This window comes from Nelumbo lutea, chromosome 8, assembly GCF_056320005.1.
Source record: "Nelumbo lutea isolate HS-2025 chromosome 8, American lotus-T2T, whole genome shotgun sequence".
Lineage (NCBI taxonomy): Eukaryota > Viridiplantae > Streptophyta > Magnoliopsida > Proteales > Nelumbonaceae > Nelumbo > Nelumbo lutea.
In genome coordinates, this window is record NC_142691.1 from 27414428 (window position 1) to 27440122 (window position 25695).

Below are 25695 nucleotides of genomic sequence, written 5' to 3' on the forward strand. Positions count from 1 at the left end.
AAAGAACCAAGCACATCGAAGTTGACTGTCATTTTGTGAGAGAGAAGGTGCTGAATCGGGTGATAGAAACTGCATATGTTAGTACGGGAAACCAGTGGGCAGACTTGTTTACAAAAGGCTTGAGTCGGGGGAGAGTGGACTACATATGTAACAAGCTAGGATTATATGATATATACTCACCAGCTTGAGGGGGAGTGTTAGTGGTGTTAGTGAAGGGGTATTTCAGTCTTTGTACTTGTTGAGAATGTTGATGTGTATTGTTATGTTAGTTCGAGTGCCTCTTACTTAAAGAAGGGCACTCAAGTATTTTCCAATAAGTTAATAATATAATAACAGGTCTGGCCGAATCTAGGGATTGACTTTCTCAAATTCAAACCAGCCCTTCTCTCTTTTCTCTCTTTCTTCTTTTCTTCTTTCCTCTCCTACTTCTTGATGTTTACTTTACTTTACAATCAACGAACAAGACAGAATTCTAGGGCAGGTCAAACTTCAACAATAACATTAAAGTGAAGACTGGAAATTAAAATTTTGGTTCTTTGCAAAAGCCATCGGCAAAACCAAGGTAACAGGGAGTCCTTCTGAAGAGCCTGGATTACTAGAAGATTGTTCGAGCAAATACAAATGTTCCTTTTGAAGTTCCAAAAAAACTTGCAACACCGCAAAGAATTCAGAATGATCAATGCAGTAGGTTGATATGTTCTTCCTCCAATAATTATTAAGCACTGCAGATTTGTGTCCAAGATCACAATTCCAATGTGAAAGAAGAGTTAGAAATTTTACCTACATCAGTGAAAATGATTAGATCAGTAGTATAATCGAGAGAAAGATTTAAAACATTATTATGCAAGATTAAGGACAAAGAATTCTCCACAGTAGTGAGATGGGATGATTTTTGAAAAATTTTGTTAACTATAGAGAGAATGTGCATAGGAAGGATTTGTTTATTTTTAAAAGTCTTTCTATTCCTTGCAGTCCATATATAATAACAGGCAATTGCAAACCAGTTTAAAATGTGAGGAAAACTTGATTATCTTGAATTTGGTTACAGAGATGAGTAAAATAAGTTGCCCAAGAATGATGAGGAGTGAAGCTTAGATCAATATTCCAAGGATTACCAAAGAAGATAGCACGAGCAAAGGAACAATGAATAAAGAGATGAACTGTGGTCTCTTCAAACTGGTTGCTAGGTATACAAACTTTATCAGCAGGATCAGAGAAAAGAACACTTTGGACTGGGATAAAGTTGTTAAAAAGTCTCCACAAGAAAAGTTGATATCTTGGAGGAACCAAAAGCTTCCAGATTTTGGAAAGACATGATTTAACATCATCTGAGAGTGTAGGAATAGAGAGTTCTGTTTAGATTTATACCCCTCTTTAACAGTAAAGTCCCCAGACTTATGTTGTAACCAAATACATTGAATATCATTAGATGAGGGGAAGATGGGAGTTTGACAAATTTTCATAGCTTCTTCCCAGTCAAAATACTGCTGAACTGTGAGATGATTCCAATGACCTTCTAAAAGAAGGGCAGAAATATGAAGATTCCTCACCTGAGGAGAGATGGGAATGGGAACTCCACTGGATTCTTATGAAGGGGGCACAGTAATGGTATGAATCTGGACTGCACATTTTCCTAAGTGTTGTAGGGAGAATGGGCCGAATGGCCCATAGGATGTTTTTGTTTGTTTATGTTCTGGTTTCTTTTGTTGATGGGCCTTTTAACTAATGGACCTTTTATGTTTATTTATGTTATGCTTAATTGAGTTAATCGCCCAATTAAGGGTCTCCTTGTAAATACCAAAACTTTGCAAATTATGTTTAATGAAAAGAATTAAGGAAGGGAGTAATATTCGGTTAACTATTCTCCCAAAACCCTATTCCTCTCAACTAATTTCCTGTATGTTTCAGCATCATTAGTGCTTTCCCAAACAAGTTTACATTAGGTCTATCTCTTGCCACAAGGATTTCAGCATTGAGAAGTAAACGGCTAAAGGTCTCTCCCCCTGCCTTAAATTATTCACATCACTCCTTAACTTACATGCCCTAGCAACATTCATTTTTTGTGGGTAAGTTTCAGCCACATTATCCCACATTTCCTTGGCTAAATTCTCTTGCATCCACATTCACATCACTCCTTAACTTGCATTGAGTTCACTAACCATCCAATGGCAATATAATTCTCTTGCATCCATTTTTCTTAAGATGGGTCATCTTCTGAAGGTGCTTTCTTGCTCCCGGAGATATACTCCCACTTGCTTCTGCTACAAACATGAATTTTTACTGATTGTGACCATGCTAGATAGTTGGTTCCATTGAGCTTGACTATGGTCACAGCCAACAATGAGTCTATGGGTGCTCTCGAAACCTATTTGGATTCTGCCCACACTTATTTTCAACTCCCAAGATATCCATCTTCCTCAAACAACTCCAAAAGAACTTCAAATAGCTTCAAATGATAAGCAAGGAAAATAGAAAAAATCAAACACCAAGTACCAACCTCTATGAAGTCGTATCTGCCAGTCGTGTCTCACCCGGAACCCAAGAGAAATCAGAAAATAGCAACCACACCCTATAAGCTTCATAGAACATCACAACACTTGGTTCGATCTTCGAAATAAGAGAAAGAATCCCTTAGTCACTGAACGCCAAGGTAAAGCTCCCTATGGGGCTAGCAATCAAAATTCTCTAGTTGATTAGGATTTGGGAAAAAAAAAACTCCAAGGACTATAAGAATGGTCACTAAGACAGCATCCTTTTCTCCAAAAATCCACTAACAACTAGGCTAAAAAGCTTCTTCAAATGACCTATGACACAAATCAAACACGCGGATGGTCGCCAAGGCGTGTGATTACCGTTTTTGAGAGCATTCGCATAATGGGACCAAATCACGCACTTACCACCGTATATGGGCGCATATATAGAGTAGAGGAAAATGATCTTCCCGTGTAAAAACACTCTGGAATATACGATATGCCTCAGATAAAATTTTCGTTTCTTTTCCCTCTTTGTCTTGTAAACTCAATTTAGTGAAATCTTTGGGTTTTGTGTTTTAACTGCTTCCCAGTCCCCCGATGCATTGTTTCCCCCGTTAGTTTGGAGGGGAATCATCTTACTTGGCTTTGTAATGTAAAAGTTCTACAATCTATACTCTGTGTATGTTCATCAAATTTCTTTTATTGCCAGAATATCGTGTCTCCCTCATGTTTGTTTTCGTTTTGGTTGCTTAATTCTGGAAAGGAATCATGATTGTTTCATGGATTTGGTTCCTCAGGAAGTAGTTTATGATGTTGGCTGCTCTCTGGGCTTGGTAACACTGTCGATGCGTCTGTAAGACTATTGACATATATGCCACCAAATCATGCTATCATGTAATTCAATTTTCTCCTTCTTCTCTGGAATTTACTGTCTTTTTTGTATGTTTCTTCTACCTGAAAGGGTGAAGGGATGGGACATGAATTTAATTAACTTTGATGTTTTACTCTTTCTTCAAATCTTCTGCTCACTTTGGATATTTGCAAGAACATGATGGTTTAACTGCGTAAGGCAATCCAATTTAAAGATAATCTGTTTGACCAAAATTGAATGGTTCTTGTTCAATTGTCGTAGGTGAGGCATCTGACAAGGATGCATTAGGTTCCTTTGTTTTGGACGACTACAGAAGGCCTTAACCCAGCCTCCATGATACTTAGAGCGGTGGGTATGAACTTGATTAAGTTTTTTTCCCTTTTTTTTATTTGTTAAATTGGTTTATATTTGATATATACTGTTGCAGTATTAATGAATGTTTTATGTGCTGCTGTAAGCAACTTCAATTGTGGTATAACCTCAGTAGAGATGCAGAAGATCACAGAAGGGTTCCTTAATTTCCTAGTTACAAAGATATTGTTGTGAATTTGAACTCTGTTTGGATGATAAGATGATCTCGATTATAATTATGTCCCTGATTGTTCCTTTTTAATCTTCACCATACCAGAACACCTTGTTGCCATTAATATTTCAGGTTTGGTTGGAGTAATTCTCCAAGGTTCTAATTCCTCCCTCCACACACACACATACACACATATGATGCACTTTGTTGGTGATTTCTACTTTTCTTTGACTTGTATAAGATGTCTGTATAGACAGAAACTCTCTGTTGCAGCAGGCTTGGGCAATCAAAGAGGTTTTTGTCCATGAGACCAGAGCGTAATAGAGGTGAGCATGCTCAGATGGATGCATGACAAGACTAGAAAAGATAGAATTAGATGAGCTGCTGGGTTACGCCACTATGGAGCTCCCTGGTAGCGAACTGCATGGTGGTGAGCTACTTGGTGGCGAGCTCCCTGGTGGCGAGCTACCTTGATGAGCTGCTGGGTGCGTTGCCTTGGTGGCGAGCTCACTGGTGGAGTGCAACCCGACTGCCCTCTGCATGAGATGATCGGATCCTCTTTGTAGACGGCGGGAGCCAAGGAACCTGCGAGAACTGAATCAGAGGACCCGGGGGTGTTTACCCGGCGGGGCCACTCCGATGCTTAAGTTAGCACTCTAATAGTAGAGAGTTTGAAGATGATATTAGAGAAATGAGAGAGCTAGAGAGCAGGGGTTACTTCCCTTTTTCATCCCCCTTCCCCTCTGGGGGGTCGGAGCTCTTATAGCAGGTTCCTAACAGATCTGGTGTAACCGCCTCTGATTCTCTGTCGCAGCCGTTACTGCCAGAGTTGAGCTGGTGGGCGCAAGTAACCATTGCAGAGTACGGCCCTGCTAGACGAGAGACACCTTTCAGGGCTGGCAGGTACGGTGCCGTCAGGCGAGAGACGTGGGTGCAGTCTTCTGGTACGGTTGTCAGACGGAATGCTTTCCGTGAGGCTTCGGACGAGCTGTCCTACTGCGAGCTCCTTGGTGGCGAGCTCCGAGCTGCCTGGTGGCGAGCTCCTTGGTGGTGAGCTTCGAGTTTCCTGGTGGCGAGCTCCCTGGTGGTGAGCTCCGAGCTACCTGGTGGCGAGCTCCTTGGTGGCGAGCTCCGAGCTGCCTGTAGCTAGCTCGAGCTATCTAGTTGGCAAGAGGCTGCACTTAGTTGGCATGAGATGCCAGGTGTCATAATTTCATTGGAGGGCCAAATCTGCCCTCATCATTTGCCCCCCACTCTCGAGTTGAGAGTAACTCGGCGAAGGGAGTAGATTTCTCCTTTTGGCCCGTAAGTCGACGAGCTGGTAAGCGCTGATCTAATTTCTTAGGCTCTGGAAGCTGCCTGTAAGTGGCGAGCTGCCTACTGCCTACTGCCTGTAAGGTGAGGAGGTCTCCGCCAGTTCAGTACTGTAGCCCTTAGGCTCTAGGGGCAACTTGTAGCCCACTTTTGCTGATTTTGCCCAAGCCGAAGAAGCGACTGGGTCTTAAGCAGTCATGTGGCCCGTAGGCTTTGGGAGCGACTCGTAGTCCACTCTTCTTGACTTTGCCCATGCCGAAGAGGCGATTGGGTCTTAAGCAGTAACGTGGCCCGTAGGCTTTGGGAGCGACTTGTGGTCCACTCTCCTTGACTTTGCCCATGCCGAAGAGGCGATTGGGTCTTATGCAGTTGTGTTGCCCATGCCGTAGAGGCGACTGGGTTTTTCAGCAATAACGTGGCCCGTAGGCTTTGGGAGCGACTTGTAGTCCACTCTCCTTGACTTTGCCCATGCCGAAGAGGTGACTGGGTCTTATGCAGTTGTGTTGCCCATGCCGTAGAGGCGATTGGGTTTTTCAGCAGTAACGTGGCCCGTAGGCTTTGAGAGCGACTTGTAGTCCACTCTCCTTGACTTTGCCCATGCTGAAGAGGCGACTGGGTCTTATGTGGTGCCGAGGTTTCTGCTTGTGAGGTGCTGAGTTGCCTGTGAGGTGCCGAGCTACCTGTGAGGTGTCGGGCTGACCAGGTGCCGAGCTATCTGTGAGGTGCCGAGCTGACTAGGTGCCGAGCTGCCTAGGTGCCGAGCTGCCTGTGAGGTGTCGGGCTGACCAGGTGGGTGCCTTAGAGCTATGATTGCGCTGCATCAGCCTTGTAATGTCGGTCACCCACTCCTACAAGAAGCTACTAGGAGCTTGACCTTCGGGGGCAACACTATTAACTTTAGGTCACCAGCTCACGCGGGAGCCTTGGAAGGCTCGACCGGCAAGGGCGCCCATGTAGTCTGTTGGCCGCCAACTCACGCGGAAGCCGTGAAGAGCTCATCTTTGTAGGGGGGACCTCACGAAGAGGACTGATGAGGTTTTATTTGAATTGAAAGTAAAGTTGGTAGAGCTGCTTAGTCTGTTAGTTCCCTGCATAGTCTTTGAGTTCATAAAAAATGGAAACTATAAAGCGAGAGCTTCAATTTCTAAAAAGTGAGGACTTAGCTTTTTGGGAGAAGAAGACTTAGCTTTTTGTAGGACGAGAACTTAGCATTTGTAGGATGAGAACTTAGCTTTTTGTAGCGATTCTCACAGACGGCGCCAATTGATGTAACCGGTTCTAGTCACGTACCCATTTTTTAGTGATGTATCAGTTTCTTGGCTAAGTACCTCGTCATTTGACCTGCTCCCAGGTGGCCTGCGACTCAGAGGATGATGGAGCTCCCTGGTGGCGAACTGCCTAGTGGTGAGCTACTTGGTGGCGAGCTCCCTGGTGGAGTGCAACTTGACTGCCCTCTGCATGAGATGATCTGCTCCTCTTTGTAGACGCGGGAGCCAAGGAACCTGCGAGAACTGAATCAGAGGACCCGGGGGTGTTTACCCGGTAGGGCCACTCCGATGCTTAAGTTAGCACTCTGATAGTAGAGAGCTTGAAGTTGATATTAGAGAAATGAGAGAGCTAGAAAGCAGGGGTTACCTCCCTTTTCCATCCCCCTTCTCCTCTGGGGGGTTGGAGCTCTTATATAGCGGGTTCCTGATAGATCTAGCGTAACCGCCTCTGATTCTTTGCCGCAGCCATTACTGCTAGAGCTAAGCTGGTGGGCGTAGGTAACCGTTGCAGAGTACGACCCTGCTAGACAAGAGACACCTTTCAGGGCTGGCAGGTACGGTGCCGTCAGGCGAGAGACGTGGGTGCAGTCTTCTGGTATGGCTGTCAGACGGAATGCTTTCCATGAGGCTTTGAACGAGCTGTCCTACTGCGAGCTGCTTGGTGGCGAGCTCCGAGCTGCTTGGTGGCGAGCTCCGAGCTGCTTGGTGGCGAGCTCCTTGGAGGTGAGCTCCGAGCTGCCTGGTGGTGAACTCCTTGGTGGTGAGCTCCGAGCTACTTAGTGGCGAGCTCCGAGCTGCTTGTAGGTGACGAGATGCATGTAGCTAGCTCGAGCTGTCTACTTGGCAAGAGGCTGCACTTAGTTGGCATGAGGTGCCAGGTGTCATAATTTCACTGGAGGGCCAAATCCGCCCTCATCAGTAATAAAGACCCCAGGTTTCTATTCATTTCCATCTACCTTGGATGGATTATCAGCAAACTTGGAGGAATTGTGCTTTTGTTGATTTTGTAGTTATGAACAGGTATAACAACATGTTGCTTTACACTTTCTTTTCCTTTTTCCTTGCTCAGAGAATATAAAATCCTCAATTGGTTTCTACATGATTGACATTTGACAAAACTATTTGCCCTTCAGTGCTGTTTTTGATGTCTTAAAATTCTCATAATGGATTTTGAGTTATTAGGTTGTCATATTTTCTGGTTGACTAGACTCCTAATCTGTACTTTTGCTGCCACCCCATGTGCTTTGCTTCAGTTATGTATCAATCTGAAATTGAAAGACAGTTTAGATGCTTTTGAACTTTTATCCATGTAGAACGAATGAAAACTGCCATGCTTGAAAGTTAAGAATCTTAATAATGTCATGTATATTTGCGGTGATTGGCCTTGTAGCATACCACTTTTGTTCATCTGGATTTTATCATCTAGTTTTATTGTTTACCTTTGGAGGAAGCTGAAAGCAGTGTATTTTATTTCTTATGGTAAATCCTGGCAGTACATTGTCCCATTATGCCCCATTGTGGCTTTTGTCAGTATTAAATTATAGAACAGTAACGGTTCTGATTAATATTATTAATACTTCAATGCTTAAAGATGTCCTTGAGGGTATGGTGATTTAAAATGGACAATATACATAAGAATGAATTCAGTATTGATTGCTCTTCAAGCTAATGACTTTCCTTTGTTGTAATGTGTACTTATAGCCACAGTGGTATTTTTGCCTTTTGTTACATTTTATAAACTGATTGGTTACTAAAAACCTTAGACCTCTCTTGAAATTTCCCATAAATACTAAAACCTTCCCTCCCTTCTCAAAAAGGACTCAAAGACCTCCTCTCTGTTAATCCATCAAGATCTGTTAGAATGTGACGACATGTATGGTTGAAAATTTTCCAAAAAAGTCAATTTACCCATTAATTTCAGACTTATGTTGAAACAAGATGCATGTCAAACCAAAAGATTCTTCCTACCTCCAAGAAATCTATGAAGATGATGGTTTTGAACATGAGCTTAGTCCTTTTACTGGCCTTTGGAAGGTTAGAGCATGTCTACTCTAAATCCAGAGTGTGAGTTTGAAGAGCCAGCTGTTTCAGGAAACAACCTTTGGAAGGTTAATGTGCATCTATTTACTGCAAGTTCAATCGTGTGTGAGTTTTCAAAACTGAAACATTTTGATGTGGGGCCATTAGATGCTTCATATGTAGTTAAGATTCTTCTTGCTCTGAGGATTTCTTATCCTAGGTCCATGGATCAGTATGGATGAGTGTGAGAAAGATGAGAAGATTGGAGAAGGGACCTACTGTAGGCTTATGACTGTTTGACAAATGAAACTATACCTCTAAAAAAATCCAGCTGGAATAGGAAGGAGTTCCAGGCACTGCAATAAGAGAAATATCCCTTCTGAAAGAAATGAAGCAAGTAAACATAGTCAGGTTGCAGGATGTAATGCACAGTCAAAATCGGTTCCATCTAGCTTTTGAATATCTGAAACTAGACTTAAAGAAACACATGGATTCTAGTGCAGAGCTTGCAAAGGATCCACATTTAATTCAACTGTTTCTGTATTAAATTCTGTGGAATTTTGTATTGCCATTCCCATAGAGTTCTACACTGACATTTGAAACCTTAGAATTTGCTTATAGATCACTGTACCATTACTTTGAAGTTTGTAGACTTTGGATTAGCCAGGGCATTTTGTATTCCTATGAGGACATTTAATTGTGGGGTTATAACACTGGTATAGGGCACAAGAAATCCTACTTGGCTCCTGTCATTTATCTACTCTTGATGATAGGTGTTTTGTGGGTTGTATATTTGCTGAGATGATGAACTAGAGACCTTTATTCCCTGGGTACTCTGAGATTGATGTATTATTCAAGATTTTTAAATATTTCAGTACTCTAAATGAAGAAACATGGCCTGGAGTGACTCATTACCTTATTTCAAGTTTACATTCCCAAGTGCCCTCCTAAAGATCTTGCAACTGTGGTCTCAAACCTTAAACCAGATGGAGTTGATCTTCTAAAATGCTCTGCGTGGATTTGAGCAGAAGAATTATTACACAGAATGCACTTGAGCATGAATACTTTAAGGATCTTATTGGGTATGTTGACATAAGTAGCAATTCATGGGGTTTGATTGTGTGAAAATTAGTGCTTTCTTTCAATGTATTCTTTTCTTTATTTTGATTCAAGACACATTGAACCATAGCTCGAGTCTCCAATCATGGAATTATGGTCTCTGTTGGGAATTTCATTTCTCAAAGAAATACTGTGTAAATGGTATTTCACTTATGATATGTTTACAAGTGGATTTTCATGCTTTAGAAAAAAGACAGGAGTCCACAAAACTCAAACCAGGTTATGTTGTGTTTACACTGTGTTCACTTTTTCCAGGGTATATTTGTCATTTTACTCCTCCATAGACGTAATGGTTAAAGCATTTGATAGGAAGGGCTTAGTCTTACGTTTTAATATTTCAAACACATCAAGGGGGTTCTAGTTTTTTACCCTAAATAATAATATACACACCTCCAGCCATAGATTTTTTGGCTCCCAACTTCTCTTCTCTCTTCCCTCCTCACTTTTCTCTTCTCTTCATATCCTATGCAGGTTTAGATGGTATCAAAGTGGGGACAGTTTCTGATCAAGCCTTTTATTTGTTCCTTCACGTCTCATGAACCCAGTCTTTCTTGTTTTGGTTGGTGGTTTCAAGAAGTGCCCTCAAGCTGACCTGAAGCTATTTTTCTCCTCATTTTTCTTTCTTCCTTGGTTGTAAAACTAAGTGACGCCTTTTCTTTGGTAGCTGGCTGATTGGACTGGAGGTATAAGGGGTTGTAAGCCGTCTTATTTGCTCCTAGTGGATCGTGGGTGGGACTTGTTGGACTGCAAAAGTGTATGCCAATTGCAGCCTAAAAGCATCTTGGTGCAGGATCTTGTGAGTCAATACTATTCTTGCAATTGAACTTGGGGCTAGATGTATAGCACAGAAACAAAGAGCTAACAAAGAAAGAAGAGAAGGGAAGCGATGGGAATAAGATGAAAACCCTAAGAAATCACACCCAAGGGTGAGGGCAATCACACCCCTAACTCTCGTCAATACACTTATTAGCATTACAACTCCCCCCCCCTTCCTCCCCCAAGTTAGCTTCCCCAACAAGCCACTTACAAAAAGAAGCTAGATTAAACTAAACCTACCTCCAAAAATTACAAACATGTAAGAAAATCAATTAAGTCCTGTCCAACAGCAAACTAAACCAAATAAAGAGCATCTTAAGGTGGTTTGAAGACTCTAGGATCTTTCCAAGTTGATCCATTCCTAATCCAATTCCCAAGTAGGTCCCACGTCATCGTAATGATGCCAAATAAGCATAGGAGCAGCTTTGGTTCTCTTTTGATAAGCCTTAAGTTGAATCCGATCTCTCTCCCTAACTTGGCTTCGACGAGTAAAGGGAAAGGTACCTCTCATAAATATTACAATTTAGGCATTGGAACTCGTTAGTAGTGATCCAAGTGCAATAAGAGTTAGGACAACCTTTCTGTTAGCGTAGGGGTATTTCTGTCTTTATGCCTAGATTAATGTTGCTGATCTGTAATGTTTTGTTGGAACAAGTGCTCCTAACTTAAGTAAGGGCACATAGGTTTTTTCAGTTATTTTTAATAATATAAATACTTCCTGGCCGACTGGGAGATGTAAGGTTGACTCTACCAGTTCGAACCTGAATTCTCTCTTCTCTCTTTCTCTCTCTCTTCCACCTCTATTCTTCTACATAACTGATCTCAGATAGGCAGAACTCTAAGGCAGACCCGAATTCTAACATGGTATCAGAGCTACTTGAATCTGCCTAGATTTCTGCTTGCCTAGGTTTCTATTCCCTACGCACCCTATCTAGGGTTTTTCCTCTTTTTTTTTTTTTTTTTTTTTTTTTTTTTTTTTTTTCTGTATTCGATTGGAGATAAGGGAAAGGGCTGAAAAGGAGTGATCGCCCTCTTCCCTTGGAAGTTTCTATGCCTCCAGTCAGGTTGTATGTGGTTGGTTGCTGTGATTTCTGAGATCGCCCTCTCCTAGTAGAGGAAGAATAGAGGGCCGAACTGTGTGCGCAGTGGCTGTCGTGTGTGGCTGTTGTGTGTGGACTGATTTCTTGCTCGTATGGTTGTTACTTCAGTGATAAGGTAAGAGATCTCAGTGCATGATATCTGTTATGGATTAAATAGGAAGTGTGTTTCAGACCATATGCTGATTTCTTTGTGCATTTCGAAGGAAGAGATATGATCATATAGTGGTGAGATTTCAGGTAGTTGTAGGAGTAGGGTTTGTGGTGTAAAGAGCACACTTTTCAGTAACAACAAGTGCTGAAATCAGTGTGACAGGTGTGATCTAGGGTTTGTGGTGTAAAGAGCACACATTCCAGCAACAATAAGTGCTGCAATCAGTGTGACAGGTGTGGCCTAGTGGTGTATAGTGTGCAGATCTCAATGATAATAGAATTAAGCAAGTGTGCAGAATCGATGATAACATAATGGGAGATAGTAGTGATTATAAACCTAGTGTGATGGTGCCTACAGACTACCTGAATGTGCAGATGACCTCCATTAAATTAAATGGAGAGAATTATGTGCCTTGGGCTAAATCAGTCGAAGTCTTTCTGAAGGCAAAGAAGAAGGTAAAACACATAAGAGAGGAGAAACCCTCCTTTGACTCTCACGAGTATGAAGACTGGGAGCAAGAGGATGCTCACATCATCACATGGTTGTGGAACAGTATGGAACCCAGGATTAGTGTGAACTTCATGTTTCTTGATACTGCCAAAGATGTGTGGGACCATGCGAAGAAATTGTATTCGGGGCAGGACAATACAATCAGAGTTTATCAGCTGTATCAAGAGTACTTTAACCTGCAATAGGGCAATTGGAGTCTTGAGGAGTACTATGCTAACATGAGAAACATACGTAATGAGTTGAATGTCTATCATCCTCTCACTTTTGATGTCAAGATTCAGCAACAACAGAGAGAGCAGCTTGATGTGACTAGATTTTTGGTGGGACTGAAGTCTGAATATGAACCAGTACGGGCTCAGATATTAGGAGGATCAACTCTTCCCTCCTTAGAAGAGGTATTTGCTCAACTCCGAAGGATCTCTATCGGATCTACTGAGAACTCTAATATCTCAGATAGATCTGCCTTTGTTGTATCGAGAGGACGCTGTGGTGTTAGAGGTCGAGCTAGGGGAGCTCAATTTGGCTGGGTGGTGGTAGTGGTTCTGCGTATGGCCGAAGTGGCAATGGTGGGTCTATTCATAATCGTGGTGGTAGTCGTACTGGGGGCAGAGATTTAGGGGGAGCCCGTGGTAGAGGACGTAGCTCAGGCCCGAGGAAGTGCACTCATTGTGGTATGGATGGGCATACCATCAACTATTGTTATGATCTACATGGTCCTCTCTCAACCTGGGCCAATCATGTCGTGACCGGTGACTCAAGTTCCAGCTTTAGACAGGAGAATCATTCATCTGATCAGATGCCTCCTACATCCACAGATGGTCCCATGAAGGAGATGGTGAGTGTTCCCCGTGATGAATATGAGAGGTTTATCCAGTCACAGTAGAACACGGTGACTTTCGCTCACTCAGGTATGGCTTGTCTGGCATCCACATCCAATCCCTGGATCGTTGACTCTGGAGCCTCCGATCACATGACTGGAACTCCAGGTGTGTTTTTCTCCTTATCTCATTGCTCAACATCACAATCTGTCACCCTTGCTAATGGTTCCACATCCTCAATTTGTGGTGTTGGTAATGTTGACCTAGATCCTGTATCCCTCTCATCAGTTCTGTATGTTCCTAAATTGCCTTTTAACCTTATGTCTGTTAGTAAGCTGACCAAATCACTTACCTCTTGCTTTCTGATTAATCGGATGCCCACGTTCATCTTTGATGGTCATTCTCCGTTTCAGGTCTTGTTTCCCACTTTGTCTCAGTTTCCTCTTACGCCGAGAGTTTTTGGGTGTGTCTGCTTTGTCCATAATCTGGGTCCCGGGAATGACAAGTTCGATGACCGTTCTCTCAAGTGCATCTTCCTTGGCTATTCTCGGACCCAGAAAGGGCATAGGTGTTACCATCCTGGTTCTCGACGGTCCTTTGTGTGTGCTGATGTCAGCTTCTTTGAGTCTACTCCGTTCTTTTTGGGGTCCGGTGATTCTTCTTCCTCATCACCTCCTCCTCTTCCACTTCCCGTTGTCGATCCTCCTTCCTTTGTTCTAGTCGTGACCAAACCCTTGCCTTCGGTGCCACCACCTGTTGAATGCCCACCTATCTGTCATGTGTATACACATCGCCCACGCGCGCCAGCTACTACTCCTCCGGCTACATCTCCGTCGACGGATCCGGCACCAGACCCGCACTTAGCATCTGAGCTTGATCTACCCATTGCTTTGCGGAAAGGTAAACGTACTTGCACCCTTAATCCAATTTCTAATTATGTTTCTCTTACCTTTCCACTTCGCATCGCCAGTTTGTCACCCTGTTATCATCAATTGTTGTCCCTAAAGATGTCCAGGAAGCCCTTGCCTCTCCAGGGTGGTGCCGAGCCATGGAAGAACTCTCAGCCCTTCATCATAATCGTACTTGGGACCTCACTACTCTTCCTCCTGGGAAGCAAGCTATTGGTTGTAAATGGGTTTATACGGTTAAGTATCTGCCTGATGGTAGTGTTGAACGCCTGGAAGCGCGATTGGTTGCAAAAGGGTACTCCCAAACCTATGGTATTGACTACACAGAGACCTTCTCACCGGTTGCTAAGATAGGGTCAGTTCGTGTTGTGATCTCTCTTGTAGCCATGTATGAGTGGCCACTATATCAGCTTGATATCAAGAATGCCTTTTTGCATGGTGACTTACTCGAGGAGGTCTACATGGAGCAACCTCCAGGGTTTGTTGCTCAGGGGGATGATGGTAAGGTGTGCAGACTAAGGAAAGCTATATATGGGCTTAAACAGTCTCCTCGAGCATGGTTTGGTAGGTTCAGTGAGATGGTAAAGAAGTTTGGTATGAAACAGTGCAAAGTTGACCATTCTGTATTTAGTCATGACTCTCCGGGAGGAAACAGTGGTGTATGTAGATGATATTGTTATTACTAGGAATGATAACATTGGCATTGACAGGCTGAAGACTTATCTGCAGGATCACTTTCAGACAAAGGATTTGGGTAAACTGAAATACTTCTTGGGGATAGATGTAGCGAGGTCCAAGTATGGTATTAACCTGTGCCAGAGGAAATATGTGCTTGATTTGCTGGAAGAAACAGGCTTGTTGGGTGCCAAACCAACTGAAACACCCATGGACACAAATACCAAGCTAAGCAGTGATATGGGTGAAGTGTTTGAAGACCCTGGTAGATACCGACGACTTGTGGGCAAACTGAACTACTTAACCATTACCAGACCAAACATCTCATTTGCGGTTAGTGTGGTAAGCCAGTTCATGCAAAAACCTCCGATTCCTCATAGGAATACAATTCTGAGAATTGTGAAGTATCTAAAAGGGGCTCCGGGTTGCGGTCTGATATACAAGAGTGGCGGAAAACTTGAAATAGAAGGGTATTCTGATGCTGACTGGGCCGGTTCTATGTCTGATAGGCGGTCTACTACAGGCTATTGCACATTTCTGGGAGGTAACCTAGTGACACAGAAAAGTAAGAAGCAGACGGTTGTGGCAAGAAGCAGTGCAGAAGCAGAATATAGGGCTATGGCGCAGACCGCTTGTGAATTAGTGTGGCTAAGGAACCTTCTACAGGAAGTAGGGTACAACATTAACACTCCAATGAAGCTCTATTGTGATAATTAGGCTACAGTTCATATCTCCTCTAATCCAGTGTTTCATGAAAGAACCAAGTACATTGAGGTTGACTGTCACTTTGTGAGGGAGAAGGTGCTGAATGAAGAGCTAGACACTACACATGTTAATACAGGAAATCAGTGGGCTGACTTATTTACAAAAGGCTTGAGTCGGGGAAGAGTGGACTACATATGTAACAAGCTGGGAGTATATGATATATACTCACCAGCTTGAGGGGGAGTGTTAGCGTAAGGGTATTTCTGTCTTTATATCTAGATTAATGTTGCTGATCTGTAATGTTGTGTTGGAACAAGTGCTCCTAACTTAAGTAAGGGCACATAGGTCTTTTAAGTTATTTTTAATAATATAAATACTTCTTGGCCGACTGGGAGATGTAAGGTGGACTCTTCCAGTTCGAACCAGAATTCTCTCTTCTCTCTTTCTCTCTCTCTCTCTTCCATTTCTCTTCTTCTACATAACTGATCTCAGACAGGCAGAACTCTAAGGCAGACCCGATTTCTAACACTTTCCATTTGACAAGAAACTCGCGCTATCTCCCATGCCGTGTTGAAACAATTTGATCATCAATAACATCTTCAATCTCGTCCTTGGAAGTGGGGCTGGTAAGTGGTTTATAGGCTGTTCCATATTGGTTGCATCACCATGGTGCAATGTTAAATCCTCCACATAACACATTACTCATACCCATATCCTTTGGCAAATCAAGTACATAAGCACTAGAGATGATCTTCTTTTTGATTTTAGAAGGACCTGAACTTCTTGAATGGAGCTTCTTATAAACACCTGTAGAGAGTGGGCCGAATGGCCCATAGGATGTTTTTATTTGTTTTTGTTTCTTTTGTTAATGGGCCTTTTATGTTTCTTTATGTTATGCTTAATTATGGGCCATTCTGCCCATTCTCTCTACAATGTATTAGAGTGGGCTCTCTTTCTTGTTTTTTTTTCCTCTTTTTTTTCCATACACAATGTGTATGGAGAGATGAATTGAATGAGTGATTGAAGAAGCTTTTTAGCCTAGTTGTTAGTGGATTTTTGGAGAAAAGGATGCTGTCTTGGTGACCATTCTTATAGTCCTTGGAGTTTTTTTTTTCCCCAAATCCTAATCAACTAGAGAATTTTGATTGCTAGCCCCATAGGGAGCTTTACCTTGGCATTCAGTGACTGAGGGATTCTTTCTCTTATTTCGAAGATCGAACCAAGTGTTGTGATGTTCTATGAAGCTTATAGGGTGTGGTTGCTATTTTCTGATTTCTCTTGGGTTCCGGGTGAGACACGACTGGCAGATACGACTTCATAGAGGTTGGTACTTGGTGTTTGATTTTTTCTATTTTCCTTGCTTATCATTTGAAGCTATTTGAAGTTCTTTTGGAGTTGTTTGAGGAAGATGGATATCTTGGGAGTTGAAAATAAGTGTGGGCAGAATCCAAATAGGTTCCGAGAGCACCCATAGACTCATTGTTGGCTGTGACCATAGTCAAGCTCAATGGAACCAACTATCTAGCATGGTCACAATCAGTAAAAATTCATGTTTGTAGCAGAAGCAAGTGGGAGTATATCTCCGGGAGCAAGAAAGCACCTCCAGAAGATGACCCATCTTATGAAAAATGGATGCAAGAGAATTATATTGCCATTGGATGGTTAGTGAACTTAATGCAAGTTAAGGAGTGATGTGAATGTGGATGCAAGAGAATTTAGCCAAGGAAATGTGGGATAATGTGGCTGAAACTTACCCACAAAAAATGAATGTTGCTAGGGCATGTAAGTTAAGGAGTGATGTGAATAATTTAAGGCAGGGGGAGAGACCTTTAGCCGTTTACTTCTCAATGCTGAAATCCCTGTGGCAAGAGATAGACCTAATGGAAACTTGTTTGGGAAAGCACTAATGATGCTGAAACATACAGGAAATTAGTTGAGAGGAATAGGGTTTTGGGAGAATAGTTAACCGAATATTACTCCCTTCCTTAATTCTTTTCATTAAACATAATTTGCAAAGTTTTGGTATTTACAAGGAGACCCTTAATTGGGCGATTAACTCAATTAAGCATAACATAAATAAACATAAAAGGTCCATTAGTTAAAAGGCCCATCAACAAAAGAAACCAGAACATAAACAAACAAAAACATCCTATGGGCCATTCGGCCCATTCTCCCTACAACACTTAGGAAAATGTGCAGTCCAGATTCATACCATTACTGTGCCCCCTTCATAAGAATCCAGTGGAGTTCCCATTCCCATCTCTCCTCAGGTGAGGAATCTTCATATTTCTGCCCTTCTTTTAGAAGGTCATTGGAATCATCTCACAGTTCAGCAGTATTTTGACTGGGAAGAAGCTATGAAAATTTGTCAAACTCCCATCTTCCCCTCATCTAATGATATTCAATGTATTTGGTTACAACATAAGTCTGGGGACTTTACTGTTAAAGAGGGGTATAAATCTAAACAGAACTCTCTATTCCTACACTCTCAGATGATGTTAAATCCTGTCTTTCCAAAATCTGGAAGCTTTTGGTTCCTCCAAGATATCAACTTTTCTTGTGGAGACTTTTTAACAACTTTATCCCAGTCCAAAGTGTTCTTTTCTCTGATCCTGCTGATAAAGTTTGTATACCTAGCAACCAGTTTGAAGAGACCACAGTTCATCTCTTTATTCATTGTTCCTTTGCTCGTGCTATCTTCTTTGGTAATCCTTGGAATATTGATCTAAGCTTCACTCCTCATCATTCTTGGGCAACTTATTTTACTCATCTCTGTAACCAAATTCAAGATAATCAAGTTTTCCTCACATTTTAAACCGGTTTGCAATTGCCTGTTGTTATATATGGACTGCAAGGAATAGAAAGACTTTTGAAAATAAACAAATCCTTCCTATGCACATTCTCTCTATAGTTAACAAAATTTTTCAAAAATCATCCCATCTCACTACTGTGGAGAATTCTTTGTCCTTAATCTTGCATAATAATGTTTTAAATCTTTCTCTCGATTATACTACTGATCTAATCATTTTCACTGATGTAGGTAAAATTTCTAACTCTTCTTTCACATTGGAATTGTGATCTTGGACACAAATCTGCAGTGCTTAATAATTATTGGAGGAAGAACATATCAACCTACTGCATTGATCATTCTGAATTCTTTGCGGTGTTGCAAGTTTTTTTGGAACTTCAAAAGGAACATTTGTATTTGCTCGAACAATCTTCTAGTAATCCAGGCTCTTCAGAAGGACTCCCTGTGACCTTGGTTTTGCCGATGGCTTTTGCAAAGAACCAAAATTTTAATTTCCAGTCTTCACTTTAATGTTATTGTTGAAGTTTGACCTGCCCTAGAATTCTGTCTTGTTCGTTGACTGTAAAGTAAAAAAACAGCAAGAAGTAGGAGAGGAAAGAAGAAAAGAGAAAAGAGAGAAAAGAGAGAAGGGCTGGTTCGAATTAGAGAAAGTCAATCCCTAGATTCGGCCAGACCTGTTATTATACTATTAACTTATTGGAAAAGACTTGAGTGCCCTTCTTTAAGTAAGAGGCACTCGAACTAACATAACAGTACACATCAACATTCTCAACAAGTACAAAGACTGAAATACCCCTTCACTAACACCACTAACACTCCCCCTCAAGCTGGTGAGTATGTATCATATAATCCTAGCTTGTTACATATGTAGTCCACTCTCCCCCGACTCAAGCCTTTTGTAAACAAGTCTGCCCACTGGTTTCCCGTACTAACATATGCAGTTTCTATCACCCCATTCAGCACCTTCTCTCTCACAAAATGACAGTCAACTTCGATGTGCTTGGTTCTTTCATGAAACACTGGATTGGAAGAGATATGAACCGCTGCCTGATTGTCACAATAGAGCTTCATTGGAGTACTAATGTCATATCCTATCTCCTGTAGAAGGTTCCTCAGCCACACTAATTCACAAGCAGTATGTGCCATGGCCCTATATTCTGCTTCTGCATTGCTTCTTGCCACAACTGTTTGCTTCTTACTTTTCCATGTTACCAGGTTACCCCTCAGAAAGGTGCAATAGCCTGTGGTAGATCGTCTATCAGACATAGAACCTGCCGAATCAGCATCGATGTATCCTTCTACTACCAGTTTTCCACCACTTCTGTACAGCAAACCACGACCAGGAGCTCCTTTCAGATACCTCACAATCGTTAGCACTGCATTCCAATGTGGGACCAAAGGTTTCTGCATGAACTGACTCACCACACTAACCGCAAATGGAATATGTGGCCGAATAATGGTTAGATAGTTTAGTTTGCCTACAAGTCGTTGGTATCTGCCAGGCTCTTCAAACACTTCACCTATATCACTGCTCAGCCTCGTTTTTGTTTCCATAGGTGTCTCAGCCGGTTTAGTACCCAACAATCCTGTTTCTTTCAGTAAATCAAGCACATATTTCCTCCGGCACAAATTAATGCCATGCTTAGATCTTGCTACCTCTATGCCCAAAAAGTATTTCAACTTGCCAAGGTCCTTTGTCTGAAGGTGTTCATGTAGGAATGCCTTCAATCTGTCAATGCCCATTTTATCATTCCCAGTAACAACGATATCATCCACATACACCACCAATATTATTTTGCCTGCCGAAGAGTCAAAACTGAAGACAAAGTGATCAACTTGGCACTGTTTCATACCAAACATCTTGACCACCTCATTGAACCTACCAAACCATGCTCGAGGGGACTGTTTATGTCCATAAATAGCCTTTTTAAGTCTGCATACCTTACCACCCTCCCCCTGAGCAACAAACCCGGGTGGTTGCTCCATGTAGACCTCCTCGATCAAATCACCATGCAAAAAGGCATTTTTGATATCTAACTGATGGAGAGCCCAATCATACATATCTACAAGAGAGATGACGACACGAACTGACCCTATCTTAGCAACTGGGGAGAATGTCTCTGTGTAGTCAATGCCATAGGTTTGGGAGTACTCTTTGGCAACCAGCCGTGCCTTCCGGCGCTCAACACGACCATCTGGCAAGTACTTAACACTATACACCCACTTACAACCAACAACTTGCTTCCCAGGAGGAAGAGCGGTGAGATCCCAAGTGTGATTATGATGCAGAGCAGAGAGCTCTTCTTCCATAGCACGGCACCACTCTGGAGAGGTAAGGGCTTCCTGGACATCCTTAGGAACAACCACGTAGGATAACAAAGATATGAACTGGCGATGGGAGGCGGAGAGGTGGGTAAGTGAAACAAAATTGGAAATAGGGTGAAGGGTGCAAGTACGCTTACCTTTCCGGAAGGCAATAGGAAGATCTAGGTCGGAGGCTGGTGTCGGAGCTGGAGCTGGATCTGTCGACGGTGATGAAGCTAGAGGAGCTGCAGCTGGTACACGCGGGCGATGTGTGTACACATGACGGATGGGTGGACGGTCAACCGACGGTGGCACCGGAGGCAAGGACATAGGCATGACTGGAACCAGAGGAGGTGGATCAGCCATAGGAAGAGGAAGAGGAGGTGGTGATGTGGGGGAAGCAACAACACTGGACCCCACGAAGAACGGAGTAGACTCGAAGAATGTAACATCAGCACATACCAAGGAACGACGAGAACTGGGATGATAACACTGGTACCCTTTCTGAGTTCGGGAATAGCCAAGGAAGATACACTTCAGGGAACGTGCATCTAACTTGTCAGTCCCGGGACTCAGATTATGAACGAAGTAGACACACCCAAATACTCGAGGAGAAAGCGGAAACGGAGACATGTTGGGGAATAAGACACTAAAAGGAGAACGACCATCAAGGATAGACGTGGGCATCCGATTAATTAAGAAACAAGAGGTGAGCATTGCATCGCTCCAAAAGGTTTTGGGAACATTCATGTGGTGCATGAGGGAGTGCGCCGTTTCTACAAGATGGCAGTTCTTTCTCTCAGCAACCCCATTTTGTTGTGGAGTGTATGTACATGAAGGTTGGTGTATAATGCCATGTTGGTCCAAGTATTCTTGAAAAGATGAAGACAAGTATTCACAACCATTATCAGAACGGAAAATTTTGATGTGAACGCCAAATTGATTACGGATCTCAGCATAAAATTTCTAGAAGATGGAAAATAATTCACTTCTTTCTTTCATTAAATAGAGCCACGTCATTCTTGAACAGTCATCAACAAAAATAACAAAATATCGGTATCCATTATATGACATCACTTTATAAGGACCCCAAACATCTGAATGAATTAAAGAAAAAAGACTCGACACACGGTTATCGACCCTAGAACGAAAGGGAACACGATGGTGTTTCCCAAATTGACAAGAGTCACAATCTAAAACAGAAAGTTGACTCAATGAAGGGACTAAGGATTGCAACACTTTCAATGAAAGATGACCAAATCTACAATGCCACTGGAGAGGAGAAATGGATGACTGAAGGGCCGTTGACGTTCGTCCACCACCATCAAGATAACACAGTCCACCGGCTTCATGCCCTCCACCAATCTTCATCCCCGTCTTGAGATCCTGAAAAACACACATAGAAGGGTAAAAAGTGATGGAGCACTTAAGGGACTTGGTCAGGTTACTAACAGACATAAGATTAAATGTAAGCTTAGGTACATATAAAACAGAGGATAGAGATACAGGGTCTAGGTCAACATTACCAACACCACAGATAGATGACGTGGAGCCATTAGCAAGGGTAACAGATTGTGATGTTGAGCAATGAGTGAGAGATGAAAACACACCTGGAGTTCCCGTCATGTGATCGGAGGCTCCAGAGTCAATAATCCAGGGGTTGGGTGTGGATGCCAAACATGCCATACCTGAGTGTGCAAAGGAAACTGTGTTCTGCTGCGACTTGGATTGAACAAACCTCTCATACTCATCACGAGGAACACTCACCATCTCCTTGCCTGGACCATCTGAGGGAGTAGAAGGCATCGGGTCAGCTGACCGATTCTCCTGTCTAGAGCTAAAACTGGTGTCACTAGTCATGGCATGGTTGGCCCACGTCGAGGGAGGACCATGTAAGTCGTAGCAGTAGTTAATGGTATGTCCATCCAAACCATAGTGAGTACACTTCCGTGGACCCGAGCCACGTCCTCTACCACGAGATCCCCCTGAATCTCTGCCTCCAGTACGACCACCACCACGGATATGTGTAGATCCACCACTACCACTCCTGCCAGGCTGGGCTCCTCGAGTCCCACTTCTGCCACCTCGTCCTCTCGACACTGCAATGCTGATTTATCGGAGACATTAGAGTCCATAGACCCAATGGAAGCCCTCCGAAGATGAGCAAACACCTCCTCTAAAGATAGAAGAGCAGATCCCCCTAGTATCTGGGCTCGTATTGGTTCATACTCAGACTTCAGCCCCACCAGAAACCGTGTCACATCAAGCTGCTCTCGCTGTTGCTGTTGAACTTTGACATCTGAAGTGAGAGGATGATAGACATTTAACTCATTACGGATATTCCTCACACTGGCATAGTACTCCTCAAGGCTCTGATTTCCCTGTTGCAGATTGAAGTATTCCTGATACAGTTGATATACCCTAGTGGTATTATCCTAACCTGAATACAGTTTCTTAGCATGATCCCACACCTCTTTGGCTGTGTCAAGAAACATGAAGTTCACACTGATTTTGGGTTCCATACTGTTCCACAACCATGTAATGATCTGTGCATCTTCCTGTTCCTAGTCTTCATACTCCCATTAGCGGGGGGTTTCTCCTCTCTTATATGCTTCACTTTCTTCTTCGCCTTCAAAAAAACCTCTACAGACTTGGCCTAAGGGACATAATTCTCTCCATTCAGTTTAATGGAGGTCATTTGGACATTCAGGTAGTCAATAGATATCATGACACTAGGTTTACTATCACTGTTATCTGCCATTGCCGAACTCCCTTATCACTGAATTATGAGCACTACACACTGCACACTACACACAGGCATTTCACCGAAATCTGCACAATGATTTCAACAGTAATAAATGCTGAGAACTGCAACACCACAAACCCTACTCACCGAAGTCTGCACACTGATTTCAGCAGTATTAAATGCTGAAAACTGCAACACCACAACCCCTACTCACCGAGGTCTACACACTGATTTCAGCAATATCAAATGCTGAAAACCACACTTGTAACACTACCAACACTAATCCACAACTATAGGAAGTTTCACCATTAAGTAGACACTATTGCCATTCGAATCACACACAAACCAGAATAAACCCTAGCATAAACCCTAGCATACTGCAATCTGAAAACCCATCATGCGAACTGTACTACACCTCTCATGTATTCCATAACAGAAAAAGTATATAAAAAAAATTTACCTCATCGCCTGAAGGCCAATCACACGAAGGGCTGAGACACCACTGCACCACACGTACCAGCCCTAACTAGGGCTTAGAAACCACAGCAACCAATCACCAACGACACAATCGGAGGCATAGAAACCTCCTAGGGAAGAGGGCGATCACTCCTTTTCAGCCCTTTTCCCAGTCTCCAACTCACAACTGAGAAACCCAAGAGAAACCCTAATTCGAATGCGCAGAAGACAATTCTAGCAAGTCTGATTTGGTGAACCTAGCTCTGATACCATGTTGAAGTTTGACCTGCCCTAGAATTCTGTCTTGTTCGTTGACTGTAAAGTAAAGTAAACAGCAAGAAGTAGGAGAGGAAGGAAGAAAAGAGAAAAGAGAGAAAAGAGAGAAGGGCTGGTTCGAATTTGAGAAAGTCAATCCCTAGATTCGGCCAGACCTGTTATTATATTATTAACTTATTGGAAAAGACTTGAGTGCCCTTCTTTAAATAAGAGGCACTCGAACTAACATAACAGTACACATCAACATTCTCAACAAGTACAAAGACTGAAATACCCCTTCACTAACACCACTAACAGTTATGTTTAAACATATAAACTGTACTTTTAATATCCCTGCTTGCAAGGTATCCCAACAGGCAAAAAGCCACCCTCTGTCTTACTTTGAATATAATGCCCATCCTGAAGGGATCTCAAAAGTGGAGCAGTTTGTTAATATCTCTTTAGCTTAACATATTTTCTGTTTATCTTCCAAAAATAGATAAATAAATAAACCTGTATCATAGGTCAACATGAAGCTTAGAAGTTTCATTGCTACTTGCAATCTTCCTCCTAACCTCATAGCGGATCTCCTTGATGTGGTTAGCAAAATGTTTTGCATCAGCACATGGTGTTGCCTATGATGGTAAAGGAACTAGGTCTATAAGCTTCTTAGGCTGAATTCCCATCACTATTTCAAAGGGGTTGCGACCTGTACTTCTATTTAGAGAGCTATTGTAGGCAAATTCAACTATAGGCAACACCAAATCCCATTGTGTAACATGATCACTCACCAAACAATGTAGTAAATTTCCCAAGATTCTATTCACAACTTTAGTTTTCCCTTTTGTTTGAGTTTGAGGATAAAAAGTTGAGAAATTCAACTTAGTATTCAACATACGCCAAAAAGTTCTTCAAAAGTAACTCACAAGTTAGACATCTCTTTCTGAAACGTTAGTATTAGGTAGGCCATGCAAGCACACAATTTAAAGAATAGTTATGCAACATGTACAAAATTAGATGTCTTGCTACAAGGAATGAAATGAACCATTTTCTAGAAGTGATCAACCACAACATAGATGGAATCATGCCCCTGTAGAGTCTTAAGGAGGCCTAGCACAAACTCCATGCCAAGGAGAAGAGTGTGGAACAGGGAGTGGAGTGTATAAACTAGTATTTTGTTTCCTTTGCTAGATGACATACGTGATGTTGGAATGTTTACTTACTTTTTATGTTTTTATTCTACTTAGTTAGGTCTGTTTGTTCTGGTTAAAATAGCTTTTTTTATCATTATTTATGTACTTTGACTACAGTAGGGGCATAAGGGTCTTTTCCCTATTAATTATGGTCATCCTATATATAATAATATAAGCTGGTGCTGACAGACAGGTTTGACTCTCCAAACCTTTCTCTTCTCTTCTCTCTCTCTCTCTCTCTCTCTTCTCTTCTTCTTCCTTATTTCTCCTCTTTTCTTCTGCTAATATGGTATCAGAGCGGTTCTACTGGGTTTGAGAGCAGATTGAACAAGTTCTTTCTTTATCATCTTGCTGTCTTCTTCAACTGAGATCAGAGAAGTTGACCTATGATTGGTACAAGTTTGTTTAACCTTTTCTTTTTTCTTTTCTCTTGGTCATGTACCAAGAAAAACCCTATGAAACAAAACTATTAAATGATGTCAGAGGAATTGTGAGGTTCAAGCCTCTGTAAATTGTGTGATCCTGTACCTGAGAATAGGATACTTGTAGGTCACAAATGACCTGTTTTTGCCCTATTTTGGTGTGACTCCACTGTTTTATGATCTCTCTTAGTAGTTGGTGTGTTTAGATGATCTAGAAAATTGGTGGGTTGTGACTGTTA

General features: G+C 42.3%; 1 long non-coding RNA gene and 1 pseudogene across 2 annotated transcripts in view; both read left to right on the forward strand.

The window, feature by feature from the left end:
- The first annotated feature begins 2809 nt into the window (after nt 1–2809).
- Nucleotides 2810–25695, forward strand: part of LOC148843580 (uncharacterized) — a 31643-nt gene continuing 8757 nt past the window's right edge. The window contains exons 1-3 of one of the 2 annotated variants that reach the window (XR_016103815.1): nt 2810–3153; nt 3272–3368; nt 3607–3697. This is a non-coding gene — a long non-coding RNA (uncharacterized LOC148843580). The remainder of the gene's footprint in view (nt 3154–3271; nt 3369–3606; nt 3698–25695) is intronic. The other variant, XR_016103814.1, reaches the window with a different exon arrangement.
- On the forward strand, nt 8704–9594 carry LOC148843581 (cell division control protein 2 homolog pseudogene; annotated as a pseudogene).